At 59.4% G+C, this 13,866-nt stretch overlaps 1 non-coding gene across 1 annotated transcript; it reads left to right on the top strand.

Moving 5' to 3' along the window:
• The first annotated feature begins 396 nt into the window (after positions 1-396).
• LOC136686017 (5.8S ribosomal RNA) lies at positions 397-550 on the top strand. The gene has a single exon (XR_010800267.1). It is a non-coding gene; the product is annotated as a 5.8S ribosomal RNA (ribosomal RNA).
• The last annotated feature ends 13,316 nt before the right edge of the window (positions 551-13,866 follow it).

The raw sequence follows: 13,866 nt of genomic DNA, 5'->3' as shown, positions 1-13,866 counted from the left end.
AGGTGGGATCTACCCAGCGCCTTCCCCTAAGCGGGGACTTGGGAGCGTACCACCGGGCCTCGCTCATACCCTCCGGGGTGGAGAGCTTGGCTTTGAGCGCACGCCTGAATGCCTTAGACCGGGACCCGTAACGCAGCGAACCAAACCCTGGGCCTCGCCGGGAACGGCGGGTGCCTAGACCCCGGTCTCCTAAACCACGTAAGTCTCGGGCACCTACTCGGGCGATCGTCCCCCGGGCCGTAACTCCTCAGTCCGGTGGTGACGCCCAGGTTCAATGACCTTCCCCCCTGCACGGGGGGGAAGGCACCCGGCTTGAAATATATTGGCAAAAATTGTCTCTTGTTCGAATGGCTTCCTTCGCCCGGCCTGTAACGGGCCGGGCACAAACCCAAATACGACTCTTAGCGGTGGATCACTCGGCTCGTGCTTCGATGAAGAACGCAGCCATCTGCGTTAACTAATGTGAATTGCAGGACACAGATCATCGAAATTTCGAACGCATATTGCGGCCGTGGGGGTCCATCCCGCGGCCACGCCTGTCTGAGGGTCGCTTTACCCATCGATCGGTCTCCGCGCCCCCGCTGAGAGAGAGAGACCGCGGCTGGAAGCTCGCAGGGCCTGAAAACGGCCCTTCGTCTTCCCAAACGAAGACTCGGTTCCGAGCCAGTCCACGCGGCCCGTGTTGCGAGAGAGCTCCGTACAGGGAACGGAGGGAGAGCCGAGTATGTCCGGGTCCATGTCCGTTACGGTCTCTCCCCAAGTCCCGAGCGGGGCTCCGCGCAGTCGGACGCGGGGTGGCGAGCGCCGATTTTTAACCAGCGAGCGGGCGGGCGAGTGGCCGGGGTGGGGGGGAGGGTGTCGCGGAGTTCGGTCTCGTGCCGGGCTCTCGCCCCTCGCCCCTAGCCTTCGGCCCTCCGCCCTCGCCCCCACATAAGAAACCTCTGTGTGCGGCCTCAGATCAGACGAGACGACCCGCTGAACTTAAGCATATCAGTAAGCGGAGGAAAAGAAACTAACAAGGATTCCCTTAGTAGCGGCGAGCGAACAGGGAAGAGCCCAGCGCTGAATCCCACTTTCCCCTGACCGGGGTTGGCCGGGAAATGTAGCGTACAGAAGTCCGTAAGATCCGTCTCGGTGCGGACGCGGGACCAAGTCCTCGCAAACGTGGCTTCTTCCCATAGACGGTGAAAGCCCGGTAGCGAGTCCCGCGTTCCCGCCCGGGTAGGTCGGGCTTCTCGGAGTCGGGTTGCTTGGGAATGCAGCCCAAAGCGGGTGGTAAACTCCATCTAAGGCTAAATACCGGCACGAGACCGATAGCGAACCGAGTACCGTGAGGGAAAGTTGAAAAAGGACTTTGAAGAGAGAGTTCAACAGAGCGTGAGACCGTTGAGAGGTAAACGTACGGGGACCGAGAAGACTGCCCCGGGGGATTCAGCCGGGCGGACGGCCCCGCGCTCGTCGGGTTCCGAGGCCGGGGGTGCGAGCGTATCCGGGCGAGAGGGGTGGGGTGCCGACTCCACCGCTCCCCGCTTCGGCTCTGCGCTTCGCCTCTGGACTTCGGGCCTGTCGGGCGTACGGAGGTCCGGCCCCGCCCGGTGTACTTTCCCCGCGTGGTGGTGAGTCGCGACCGGCTCCGGTTAGGCTTGGAAGGGCCCGAGGGTGAAGGTAGGTCCGTCCGGAGAAGGGAGCCCCACGCGGCCCCCGGACACGGGCGTTCCGCTACAGCCCCTCGCTCCGACTTCGCCGATAACGCCGGGGCCGCGGAGCAATGTCCTTTCCGCGTTCTCCCCTCCTCCTCCGGGATGGGGATGGGGGCCCCCCCCGATCGTTCGGTCGAAGCGGGCCGGCTGGGCTGTCCTCAGCCCCGGGCTAGGCCCGCTACGGCGATGCGGGGGGCGATCCAGGCCCACAGCACCCGAAAGCCTAAGGTCAGCGGCTAAGTTCGGACCCCGAACGACCCGTCTTGAAACACGGACCAAGGAGTCTAACGCGTATGCGAGTCGAAGGGACCAGAACCCCCGGAGGCGCAACGAAGGTGAAGGCCGGCGCAACGAAGGTGAAGGCCGGCGCGCGTCGGCTGAGGTGGGATCCGTCCTAACCCTCCGAGGGGGCGGGCGGCGCACCACCGGCCTGCTCTTCCCACGTGCGGAGAGCGGAGCCAGAGCATACGCGGTGGTACCCGAAAGATGGTGAACTATGCCTGGGCAGGGCGAAGCCAGGGGAAACCCTGAGTGGAGGCCCGCAGCGGTCCTGACGTGCAAATCGGTCGTCCGACCTGGGTATAGGGGCGAAAGACTAATCGAACCATCTAGTAGCTGGTTCCCTCCGAAGTTTCCCTCAGGATAGCCGGCGCCGAAACTTCAAGTTTTATCCGGTAAAGAAATGACTGGAGGCCGCGGGGCCGAAACGGGCCTCGCCCTACTCTCAAACTTTAAATGGGTAAGAGGCCCGGCTCGCAGGCTTGGAGCCGGGCATGGAATTGACGGTGCCGAGTGGGCCACTTTTGGTAAGCAGAACTGGTGCTGCGGGATGAACCGAACGCGCGGGTTAAGGCGCCCGACGCAGACGCTCATCAGACCCCAAGAAAGGTGTCGGTTGATATAGACAGCGGGGCGGTGGCCATGGAAGTCGGCATCCGCTAAGGAGTGTGTAACAACTCACCTGCCGAATCAACTGGCCCTGAAAATGGATGGCGCTGGAGCGTCGGGCCCATACCCGGCCGTCGCTGGCGGTACTTGTCTCCCACCCCCCCAAAAGCCAGCGAGAATGAGAGAGAACCGAGACTCATGGGACCGTATGCCGCGACGAGTAGGAGGGGCGCCGCGGTGGCGCAGAAGCCTTTGGCGCGAGCCTGGGTCGAGCCGCCGCGGGTGCAGATCTTGGTGGTAGTAGCAAATATTCAGATGAGAACTTTGAAGGCCGAAGTGGAGAAGGGTTCCACGCCGACAGCGCTTGGCCGTGGGTTAGTCGGTCCTAAGGGATAGGCGAGCGCCGTTCGGAAAATGCTGGGGCGATGGTCTCGTCTGCCTCGCGCTGACCGAAAGGGGATCGGGCCAATATCCCCGTACCTGGGATTGGTGGAGATCGAGCCGCCGAGAGGCGCTCCCGTGGCGGTAACGCAAACGAACCCGGAGACGCCGGTGGGGACCCCGGGGAGGATTCTCTCTCCTTGCTAAAGAGCTGGAGCGCCCTGGAATGGGTTCGACCCTGAGATAGGGGCTCAACGCTCTGAAAGGCTCTGAAAGGTTCAGACGCCTCTAATCCTGTGGGCATATGGTTTCTCAGCCTGGTGCCGTCGGGATATTAGGGAGGCATTAAATCAGACGTAAGTTTGGGTAACAGCGATGCGAAACGCTATGCCCAAGGGCGTGGCTTCCCGATGGGCTTGAAATAATGGGAATGTCCGCTCTGCTTCCCTGGATGTGTTCAAAACCTAAGTCGAGACATCCGTAGACCCCGTTGATGCGAATTCCATGCCCGAGGAGTGACGCCCTCTGGGCTAAGGGTGGTGGTAAGACCGGCCCCACTCTCTGGAGGTCTAAACTGACTTCCATGGACCCCGGTGATGCGAATTTCATGCCCGAGGAGTGGTGCCCTCTGGGCTAAGAGTGGTGGTAAGCCCGGCCCCCCCTCTGGAGGTTTCCAAAACCTAAGTCGAGACTTCCATGGACCCTGGTTATCCGAATTTCATGCCCGAGGAGTGACGCCCTCTGGGCTAAGGGTGGTGGTAAGCCCGGCCCCCCCTCTCTGGAGGTCTAAAATGACTTCCATGGACCCCGGTGAAGCGAATTTCATGCCCGAGGAGTGACGCCCTCTGGGCTTAGGGTGGTGGTAATCCTGGCCCCCCCTCTGGAGGTCTCCAAAACCTAAGTCGAGACTTCCATGGACCCCGGTTATCCGAATTTCATGCCCGAGGAGTGATGCCCTCTGGGCTAAGGGTGGTGGTAAGTGCAGCCCCCCCTCTCTGGAGGTCTAAAATGACTTCCATGGACCCCGGTGAAGCGATTTTCATGCCCGAGGAGTGACACCCTCTGGGCTTAGGGTGGTGGTAAGCCCGGCCCCCCCTCTGGAGGTTTCCAAAACCTAAGTCGAGACTTCCATGGACCCCGGTGATGTGAATTTAAAGCTCGAGGAGTGGTGCCCTCTGGGCTAAGGGTGGTGGTAAGCCCGGCCCCCCCTCTCTGGAGGTCTAGATTGACTTCCATGGACCCCGGTGGTGCGAATTTAAAGCCCGAGGAGTGGTGCCCTCTGGGCTAAGGGTGGTGGTAAGCCCGGCCCCCCCTCTGGAAGTCTAAACTGACTTCCATGGACCCCGGTGATGCGAATTTGATGCCCGAGGAGTGACTCACCTCTGGGCTAAGGGTGGTGGTATGCTCGGCCCCCCCTCTGGAGGTCTCGAATGACTTCCATGGACCCCGGTGATGCGAATTTGATGCCCGATGAGGAGCACACCTCTGGGCTAAGGGTGGTGGTATGCTCGGCCCCCCCTCTGGAAGTCTAAACTGACTTCCATGGACCCCGGTGATGCGAATTTGATGCCCGAGGAGTGACTCACCTCTGGGCTAAGGGTGGTGGTATGCTCGGCCCCCCCTCTGGAGGTCTCGAATGACTTCCATGGACCCCGGTGATGCGAATTTGATGCCCGATGAGGAGCACACCTCTGGGCTAAGGGTGGTGGTATGCTCGGCCCCCCCTCTGGAAGTCTAAACTGACTTCCATGGACCCCGGTGATGCGAATTTGATGCCCGAGGAGTGACTCACCTCTGGGCTAAGGGTGGTGGTATGCTCGGCCCCCCCTCTGGAGGTCTCGAATGACTTCCATGGACCCCGGTGAAGCGTATTTCATGCCCGATGAGGAGCACACCTCTGGGCTAAGGGTGGTGGTATGCTCAGCCCCCCCTCTGGAGGTCTAAACTGACTTCCATGGACCCCGGTGATGCGAATTTGATGCCCGAGGAGTGACTCACCTCTGGGCTAAGGGTGGTGGTATGCCCGGCCCCCCCTCTGGAGGTCTCCAAAACCTAAGTCGAGACTTCCATGGACCCCGGTTATCCGAATTTCATGCCCGAGGAGTGATGCCCTCTGGGCTAAGGGTGGTGGTAAGCCCGGCCCCCCCTCTCTGGAGGTCTAGATTGACTTCCATGGACCCCGGTTAAGCGTATTTCATGCCCGAGGAGTGACGCCCTCTGGGCTAAGGGTGGTGGTATGCCCGGCCCCCCCTCTGGAGGTCTCCAAAACCTAAGTCGAGACTTCCATGGACCCCGGTTATCCGAATTTCATGCCCGAGGAGTGACGCCCTCTGGGCTTAGGGTGGTGGTAAGCCCGGCCCCACTCTCTGGAGGTCTAAACTGACTTCCATGGACCCCGGTTATCCGAATTTCATGCCCGAGGAGTGATGAACCTCTGGGCTAAGGGTGGTGGTAAGTGCAGCCCCCCCTCTGGAGGTTTCCAAAACCTAAGTCGAGACTTCCATGGACCCCGGTGATGCGAATTTCAAGCCCGAGGAGTGGTGCCCTCTGGGCTAAGGGTGGTGGTAAGCCCGGCCCCCCCTCTCTGGAGGTCTAAAAGGACTTCCATGGACCCCGGTATAGCGTATTTCATGCCCGAGGAGTGACGCCCTCTGGGCTTAGGGTGGTGGTAAGTGCAGCCCCCCCTCTGGAGGTTTCCAAAACCTAAGTCGAGACTTCCATGGACCCCGGTGATGCGAATTTCAAGCCCGAGGAGTGGTGCCCTCTGGGCTAAGGGTGGTGGTAAGCCCGGCCCCCCCTCTCTGGAGGTCTAAAAGGACTTCCATGGACCCCGGTATAGCGTATTTCATGCCCGAGGAGTGACGCCCTCTGGGCTTAGGGTGGTGGTAAGTGCAGCCCCCCCTCTGGAGGTTTCCAAAACCTAAGTCGAGACTTCCATGGACCCCGGTGATGCGAATTTCAAGCCCGAGGAGTGGTGCCCTCTGGGCTAAGGGTGGTGGTAAGCCCGGCCCCCCCTCTCTGGAGGTCTAAACTGACTTCCATGGACCCCGGTGTAGCGTATTTCATGCCCGAGGAGTGACGCCCTCTGGGCTTAGGGTGGTGGTAAGCCAGGCCCCCCCTCTCTGGAGGTCAAAATTGACTTCCATGGACCCCGGTTATCCGAATTTTATGCCCGAGGAGTGACGCCCTCTGGGCTAAGGGTGGTGGTAAGTCCGGCCCCCACCCTCTGGATGCGTTCAAAACCTAAGTCGAGACTTCCATGGACCCCGGTGATGCGAAGTGACATGCCCGAAGAGTGGTGCCTTCTGGGCTAAGGTTGTGATAAGCCCGGTCTCTCCTCTGGAGGTCTGTGGTTTTAAAGTGAATATTTTCTAAGTCCCTCACCTGAGATTTTAAGAGAATCAGGACCCTCCTCAAGCCTCGTAGCGAGTCCGAGGGAGGTTCATCGTTGTCGGCTATGCGAAAGGGGTTCAGACGCCTCTAATCCTGTGGGCATATGGTTTCTCAGCCTGGTGCCGTCGGGATATTAGGGAGGCATTAAATCAGACGTAAGTTTGGGTAACAGCAATGCGAAACGCTATGCCCAAAGGAGTGGCTTCCCGATGGGCTTGAAATAATGGGAATGTCCGCTCTGCTTCCCTGGATGTGTTCAAAACCTAAGTCGAGACATCCGTAGACCCCGTTGATGCGAATTCCATGCCCGAGGAGTGACGCCCTCTGGGCTTAAGGGTGGTGGTAAGCCCGGCCCCACTCTCTGGAGGTCTAAACTGACTTCCATGGACCCCGGTTATCCGAATTTCATGCCCGAGGAGTGACGCCCTCTGGGCTTAAGGGTGGTGGTAAGACCGGCCCCACTCTCTGGAGGTCTAAACTGACTTCCATGGACCCCGGTGATGCGAATTTCATGCCCGAGGAGTGGTGCCCTCTGGGCTAAGAGTGGTGGTAAGACCGGCCCCACTCTCTGGATGTCTAAAATGACTTCCATGGACCCCGGTGATTCGAATTTCAAGCCCGAGGAGGTGCACACCTCCGGGCTAAGGGGATGGTTTGGGTGGCCTCCCCTCTGGATGTGTTCAAAACCTAAGTTGAGACATCCATGGACCCCGGTTATCCGAATTTCATGCCCGAGGAGTGACGCCCTCTGGGCTAAGAGTGGTGGTAAGACCGGCCCCACTCTCTGGAGGTCTAAAATGACTTCCATGGACCCCGGTGATGCGAATACACAAGCCCGAGGAGTGGCACACCTCTGGGCTAAGGGGATGGTTTGGGTTGCCTCCCCTCTGGAGGTCTAAAATGACTTCCATGGACCCCGTTGATGCGAATACACAAGCCCGAGGACTGGCACACCTCTGGGCTAAGGGGATGGTTTGGGTTGCCTCCCCTCTGGAGGTCAAAAATGACTTCCATGGACCCCGTTGATGCGAATACACAAGCCCGAGGACTGGCACACCTCTGGGCTAAGGGGATGGTTTGGGTTGCCTCCCCTCTGGAGGTCAAAAATGACTTCCATGGACCCCGTTGATGCGAATACACAAGCCCGAGGACTGGCACACCTCTGGGCTAAGGGGATGGTTTGGGTTGCCTCCCCTCTGGAGGTCAAAAATGACTTCCATGGACCCCGTTGATGCGAATACACAAGCCCGAGGACTGGCACACCTCTGGGCTAAGGGGATGGTTTGGGTTGCCTCCCCTCTGGAGGTCTAAAATGACTTCCATGGACCCCGGTGATGCGTATTTAAAGCCCGAGGACTGGCACACCTCTGGGCTAAGGGGATGGTTAGGGTGGCCTCCCCTCTGGATGTCTAAAATGACTTCCATGGACCCCGGTGATGCGAATACACAAGCCCGAGGAGTGGCACACCTCTGGGCTAAGGGGATGGTTTGGGTTGCCTCCCCTCTGGAGGTCTAAAAATGACTTCCATAGACCCCGGCGAAGCGAATTTAAAGCCCGAGGACTGGCACCCCTCTGGGCTAAGGGTGGTGGTTAATCCGGCCCCCCCTTCTGGATGTGTTCAAAACCTAAGTCGAGACATCCATGGACCCCGGTGATGCGAAGTGACATGCCCGAGGAGTGGCGCCCTCTGGGCTAAGGTTGTGATAAGCCCGGTCTCTCCTCTGGAGGTCTGTGGTTTTAAAGTGAAAATTTTCTAAGTCCCTCACCTGAGATTTTAAGAAAATCAGGACCCTCCTCAAGCCTCGTAGCGAGTCCGAGGGAGGTTCATCGTTGTCGGCTATGCGAACGAGGTTCCAATGCCTCAAATCCTGTGGGCATATGGTTTCTCAGCCTGGTGCCGTCGGGATATTAGGGAGGCATTAAATCAGACGTAAGTTTGGGTAACAGCGATGCGAAACGCTATGCCCAAAAGAGTGGCTTCCCGATGGGCTTGAAATAATGGGAATGTCCGCTCTGCTTCCCTGGATGTGTTCAAAACCTAAGTCGAGACATCCGTAGACCCCGTTGATGCGAATACCGAAGCCCGAGGACTGGCACACCTCTGGGCTAGGGTGGGGATAAGATATGCCCCCACCCTCTGGAGGTTTTCAAAACCTAAGTCGAGACCTCCATAGACCCCGGTGATGCGAATACCGAAGCCCGAGGACTGGCACCCCTCTGGGCTAGGGTGGTGGTTAATCCGGCCCCCCCTCTGGAGGTTTTCAAAACCTAAGTTGAGACCTCCGTAGACCCCGGTGATGCGAATACCGAAGCCCGAGGACTGGCACACCTCTGGGCTAGGGTGGTGGTTAATCCGGCCCCCCCTCTGGAGGTTTTCAAAACCTAAGTTGAGACCTCCGTAGACCCCGGTGATGCGAATACCGAAGCCCGAGGACTGGCACACCTCTGGGCTAAGGGGTTGGTATGCTCGGCCTCCCCTCTGGAAGTCTAAAAATAATTAGAAATATTTCTAAGTTCGACAACGAGCACTGGCAGAACTGGACCAAAGACTTCCATACACCCCGGTGATGCGAAGTTTCAAGCCCGAGGAGTGGCACACCTCTGGGCTAAGGGGATGGTTTGGGTTGCCTCCCCTCTGGAGGTCTAAAAATGACTTCCATGGACCCCGTTGATGCGAATACACAAGCCCGAGGAGTGGCACACCTCTGGGCTAAGGGGATGGTTTGGGTTGCCTCCCCTCTGGAGGTCTAAAAATGACTTCCATGGACCCCGTTGATGCGAATACACAAGCCCGAGGAGTGGCACACCTCTGGGCTAAGGGGATGGTTTGGGTTGCCTCCCCTCTGGATGTCTAAAATGACTTCCATGGACCCCGTTGATGCGAATACACAAGCCCGAGGAGTGGCACACCTCTGGGCTAAGGGGATGGTTTGGGTTGCCTCCCCTCTGGATGTCTAAAATGACTTCCATGGACCCCGTTGATGCGAATACACAAGCCCGAGGACTGGGACACCCTCTGGGCTTAAGGTGGAGGTAAGCCCGGCCTCCCCTCTTTATTAAAAAAAAACTCTAAGTCCCAACGGCAAATGCCAGAGCTTTAAGCCGAAACTCAAGAGAGTTCGATCGGTATAACTGACTTGACTATCTGCCCTTAGCCCCCGATGGTTCATTCTATATATGCCCGGAGAAGTGGCTGGTTTCCGGGGCCAAAAAAACCAAATGGTCTCCTATATTCATGCGACGGGTGCCTAAAGGTAAGTTTACCGCCCCCAGTGAACTGCCTAAGGTCCATAGGCCTCCGACCACTGCTCCCTTAGCGGGGCGGTGGAACGGGCCGCCCGCCGACAAAGTTAACTGTTAAACCCATTTAATTTCAATGACCTTTAGTTCCAACTCCCTCCCTGGGGGGGATTGGTTCTATATATGCCCGGAGAAGTGGCTGGTTTCCGGGGCCAAAAAAGCCAAATGGTCTCCTATATTCATGCGACGGGTGCCTAAAGGTAAGTTTACCCACCCCGGTGAACTGCCTAAGGTCCATAGGCCTCCGACCACTGCTCCCTTAGCGGGGCGGTGGAACGGGCCGCCCGCCGACAAAGTTAACTGTTAAACCCATTTAATTTCAATGACCTTTAGTTCCAACTCCCTCCCTGGGGGGGATTGGTTCTATATATGCCCGGAGAAGTGGCTGGTTTCCGGGGCCAAAAAAGCCAAATGGTCTCCTATATTCATGCGGCGGGTGCCTAAAGGTAAGTTTACCCACCCCGGTGAACTGCCTAAGGTCCATAGGCCTCCGACCACTGCTCCCTTAGCGGGGCGGTGGAACGGGCCGCCCGCCGACTAAGTTAACCCATAACCACTGATCGTTTAAGTCTTAAGGCCGGTCGGACCTCGTAAAAAGTCTCCCTCTGGGAGGATCACCCAATCTCCACCCCCCTCCATCTCCAAACCGAAGCAAGTACCACACGGGAACACTCTGTTTGGGGATTCAGAAATAAATGTATTTATTTCGCAGTAAAACATATCAAAGCCACGGGGGTGCAGAAACACGGAGTGAATCCCGGCTGGGTTGCGCTTTGAAGAGGGTCCGGTTCAGGCCGTTTCGAGGGCGGAAAGACGGTTCTCACGAGCCCGCATCACATCGGCCGCAGAGAGGCCGGCTCGGTAGAAGGCCCGGGCAGTGATGTTGGAGTGGCACATGCTTGTCGTCACTCGATCTCTATCTTCGGCCGGCAGAGTCGAAACCTGAAACAGAGGTGCGAGGTGTCAGAAGTAGGAAGGCCGGGGTTAAGAGCCCACATAAGTCGGATTAAGTTCAACACTCACTTGGTTCGAAACAGCCGTGCGGATCAGGTTGAAGGCCACCGCGCCTCCGAGGCCCGCATCCGTCCACGCGATCCGAAGCAGTGAGTTTGGCTTGCGCAGCTGGTTCCCCCTGTCCAAGAACACGAACCCGTCCCGGGCCCCGTGTAAGTCGCTGAGTGCGGTCAACCAGGCCAGCTCTGTGGCAGACAACCCGATCGGAGCGTCCCCGAACGAGGCGTTGGTCTTGTGTTCACGAACATAAACCACGAAGCCGGTGCCATCCGTGGTGCTGGCTTGCCTCAACTCTCCAACCGTCAGGTTGAGAAACACAACCGACCGGTGACCGGTTAAGACAGACAAAAGGCCGAGCAGGTACCCCTGGAGCATCCGTAGCGTCGACCGGCGGGCGGTGTCCCCCGTCCGGGCCGCGTCTATGAGCTCTGGGATTCGGGTCTTAGCGTGGCTTAGGAAGACCCTGAAATCCGAAGGTTGCGGCAAGCGACTCAGCTTCGCTCTCTTCACGCGCTGGCGATGGCCCAGAATCGTGCGTGCGATGTCCCGATGAGCCTTGGCGAAGGTCAGCTTCAGCCTCTGGAGCTCTTCGGGGCTGACCCCGGCGGTCTCTGGGTCGAAGGCAGCGACGTGGGAGACGAACGCCTTGGCGCTGTGCAGGTAACACTTAACGGTTGTCGAAGCGTAACCCAGTTTCTGAAGGCTCTGTACCCAAGTGGGAACGTTCGTGTGATGGACGAAAGACAGGTCTGTGAATTGGCAGCCGGGCGGGGCGCAGTGAAGCAGGAACCGAATAACGTGGCCCCGTCGCTGGCGAGAGTTCTCGATGTCCTTCGGTGACGCGTCGACCCGCAGGTAGAACTTCTGAAAGTCGTCTACCGAACGGCTGACGTAGGTGTCCCGAAACCGATGCGGGATCACGAGCTGCCTCCCCCGGGAGGTTCGCCGTGCCCGCTCGGTCTCTGAATCCGTGTCCGAGGTGGATTCGGCAGGGGAAGACTCGCTCGGTTGGTAGTCGCTGTCGACCGGCTCCGGCGTGGCTTGGCCCGTAGTGGCTTGGCCCGGGGAGGCTTGGTCCGGCGAGGCTGGGTCCGGCGAAGCTGGGTCCGGCGTGTTGGGTCCCGGCGTGCTTGGGCCCGGCGTGCTTGGGCCCGGCATGGCTGGATCCGGCATGCTGGGGCCCGGCGTGCTGGGGCCCGGCGAGGCTGGATTCGGGGAACAGGATACCGAGGGCGGTGGAGGGTTCCGCGGCTTAGACTGTTGATAGCGACGCAGAAGGTGGATGGTGCGAAGGCGTCGAGCGGCAGAGAGAGCGATCCGAAGGGCGAGGCCTTTGAGGGAATGCGCCGAGCCCAGGTGATCCGCCGGCGAAGAGAGAGACGGCAGGCCGCAGAGAGGGCAGTCGAGCTGGGACGAATTCTCCCCACTTTGGTCCAGTCCCCGGAGAAAGTCAATGTCGGCAGATCCAAGGCGGTGGAAGGTGGTATAATGGGAAGTCAGATCCGTAATGGCTTGCTCGCAGAGCGGGCAAGCATCAGGCGTGGTTGGCTCCGGCGTGCTTGGGTCCGGTGAGCTTGGGTACAGCATGGTTGGGTCCGGCGTGCTTGGGTCCGGCGTGCTTGGGTCCGGCGTGTTCGGGTCCGGCGTGTTCGGGTCCGGCGTGTTCGGTCCCGGCGTGCTCGGTCCCGGCGTGCTCGGTCCCGGCGTGTTCGGTCCCGGCGCGCTCGGTCCCGGCGTGCTTGGTCCCGGCGGCGAGGCTGGATTCGGGGAACGGGATCCCGAGGGCGGTGGAGGGTTCCGCGGCTTAGACTGTTGATAGCGACGCAGAAGGTGGATGGTGCGAAGGCGTCGAGCGGCAGAGAGAGCGATCCGAAGGGCGAGGCCTTTGAGGGAATGCGCCGAGCCCAGGTGATCTGCCGGCGAAGAGAGAGACGGCAGGCCGCAGAGAGGGCAGTCGAGCTGTGATGAATTCTCCCCGCTTCGGTCCAGTTCTCGGAGGAAGGCTGCGTCGTCCGGTCCGAGTCTGTGGAAGATGGTAAAGTGGAAAGTCAGATCCGTAGCAATGGCTTGTTCGCAAAGCGGGCAGCTATCCATGGTGAGAGACTGACGGCTCCGAGTGAAGGCGACCCCTTATATAGCCCCCGGTTCGTGCATAATTAGGGGTTATGGGCGTTGATCGCTCCCGTTCGCGTTCGACGTTCGCCCATCTTGGGTGTATGAACCAATGAGAACCAAGACCGATAGCGTATTACTGCCAAAATTAGTCCCGGTTTCCGAGCCAGGTGCCGGGCAGAGCGATGGGGAGTGGTCCCCAAGGTCCGTGGGGCCTACCACTGTCATAAATCCGAGTGGCTTCCACTCGGTCCGCCTCGACCGGGTACCTTTAAGGTCAAGTCCCAACCCCGGATCTCGTATCACGGTGGTATTGGGACTGCCTGTGGGTCTATAGGCCACCGACCATCTGCCCACTTGTGGGGCGGGTGGAACGGGCCGCCCCGTCGATTGTTATAAGCCCGTTGTGTCCACCCCGATGATTCGTTCGATGTATGCCTGGGAAGGTAAAACATTCCTGGGCATGGGGGGTCGAGCGTATGAGGGGTTTCCCCCGTCCCGAAAGAGAGAGTTTTCCGACCGATGATTCGTTCGATATGCCTGCCCGGGGAGGGTCAACTTCCCTGGGCACCGGGGGGTCGAACGTATGAGGATTGTCCCCCTTTTTAAACCCATAAATTTGCCCGTGCGCGAGTCGACGGGGCCGCGTAACCCCCCGAGGCGTTGGCCGGCGGTTATCCGCCGGTCCGTGGGATCTCCCGACCTTTCCCCTCCTTTGAGCGGGACGTGGGAGCGCACCACCGGGCCCCCGGCTGGAAACGGCCGGAGGCAAAGAGCGCATTAGAGGTGACACGGATCGGTCTTCCACAGACCGCGGCTGGAAGTTCGCAGGGTCGGCCTACGGGATCCGACCCTTCGTCTTCTTAAACGCAGACTTCCGTAGGCTCCGGGGGGCGAAAACGTAAACCTTTGCCGACCTCCTCGCACTGCGAGGGGGCCAGGATTTGCGGCTTGTCCGCGTATCGGTCCTACCAAGGACCGCGGCTGGAAGTTCGGTGGTGAGCCCTCGACCTTACGAGATTGAGGGCAAAACCCTTCGTCTTCTGAACATCAGACGGCTCCGGTGGGGCGTACCGT

Source organism: Hoplias malabaricus, unplaced genomic scaffold (assembly GCF_029633855.1).
Source record: "Hoplias malabaricus isolate fHopMal1 unplaced genomic scaffold, fHopMal1.hap1 H_1, whole genome shotgun sequence".
Classification (NCBI taxonomy): Eukaryota; Metazoa; Chordata; class Actinopteri; order Characiformes; family Erythrinidae; genus Hoplias; species Hoplias malabaricus.
The sequence above is the reverse complement of the archived record's forward strand: the minus strand, read 5'-3'. Positions and strand labels throughout refer to the sequence as shown.